This window comes from Pteropus alecto, unplaced genomic scaffold, assembly GCF_000325575.1.
Source record: "Pteropus alecto unplaced genomic scaffold, ASM32557v1 scaffold5, whole genome shotgun sequence".
NCBI lineage: Eukaryota > Metazoa > Chordata > Mammalia > Chiroptera > Pteropodidae > Pteropus > Pteropus alecto.
In genome coordinates, this window is record NW_006441953.1 from 30522594 (window position 1) to 30523972 (window position 1379).

Genomic DNA, 1379 nt, shown 5'->3' on the forward strand with positions numbered 1-1379 from the left:
TGGCTGTGACTAGGTACAAGGGAGCTGAGGGAACTCAACTGCTTCTTTAGTTGAAAGCGTTAAGGAAAAAAAGGGAGTTGAAATGGTTGTGGATTTACCCCATTAACAGCATCTTCCACTAGGGGCGTGGCAGGGTTGTGGTCAGATCTTTTTTTTTTTTTTTTTTAAAGGTTCTGCTCTGTAGCAGAGTTTGAAACCACTGGCTTAAGAAAAATAAATCCTTAAGTGGGCTCTTTGACTCGCCGTGCAAGTGTTCGACCAGAATCGTAGTTCCCGTACTGGCCTCGGCTTTGGGAACTGGATTATTTGGAAGGGGACATGAGCGGTGCTTGACGTAAGCAGCGCGAAGGAAGAAATGCGCTCTTCGCTTTCTCCCCAGGGAGGCGAGTTGGCTGACTGACAGGGTGGCTGTGCTTCAGAGGCGCGGGACAGCCCGAGCCCTCGGTGCAGGGAGCACCAGGCAGCGGCCGGTGCTTGCCAGGCACCCTTCTCAGACTTCCGTGTGGTCGCCTTGCGTAACTCAGCGACCGCGTGCGAGAGTGATGTGGCAGAGTCCAGGCCACCCCGCTGCCAGGCTGCGTCGCCGTGGGGCTTGGAGACAGACGCGTGCCCTTCCCAGAGTCTCTCGCCGCTGGGGTTCTGCACGGGAGCCGCATACCGTTCTGCTCCCGTGCTGGAGGGATTAGAGGCGGACCTGAGGCGGGGACCAGTTTTCCTTCCCCTCTGGCTGTTTTCTGCTGTCCCGTGCTGTCATGGAGATGGGAGGCTCTCCCGCGGCCTCCCTGTGTCATTTCCTGGACGTCTGCAGGCAGCTGCGGCGGAGGCTGTGGAGGTGGCGGCTGCGTGCTGCACCCCAGCGTCGACAGGCAGCTGGTGGCTTCCCGAGCCTCTCGGGTTCTTGCGCTCAGCAGTTCCAGTGGCAACTCAAAGGTGGCAGCCCCGCCCCCCATGCATCAGTTCTGTACGGTTCAGGAGGCGCCCCTGGGGGCCCTGTGTAGAGCCCACTCCTTCCCCCTGACAACAGTTTTGAGATCCTCCAAGTCCTTGAGTTAAACCTCTTCCTGCTTAAAATTCCTGGAGCGGTTTCTGTATCCCGCACTGAAAGCTGATGAGTCCAGGTAAGTAGTGTGAATAAGTCTCGTTTACAGCTGAGGAAAATGAGGCAGGGGGTGGTTAAGCAGCCATTTTGGAGGAGGCGGCGGAGGAGGAGTTCGGACTCGGGGGGTTGGGTCCGGGCAGGAGATAGGAGTTTGGAGTGTTGGCCTCGTGGGTGGTGTGGAACAGGTGCGGTACCGTGGACGTGAGCGGTCGGAGGAGGACGGAGGGGTGAGCCTGTGGCGGGCCGAGCAGTCTCAGGGAGGGGAGGGCCTCACGGGGAC

General features: G+C 58.7%; 1 protein-coding gene across 1 annotated transcript in view; it reads left to right on the forward strand.

Annotated features, from left to right (window-relative positions):
• The window catches only part of TBC1D14 (TBC1 domain family member 14), an 83739-nt gene that overhangs the window by 14416 nt on the left and 67944 nt on the right, over positions 1-1379 (forward strand). The gene's annotated exons all lie outside the window — the stretch shown is intronic.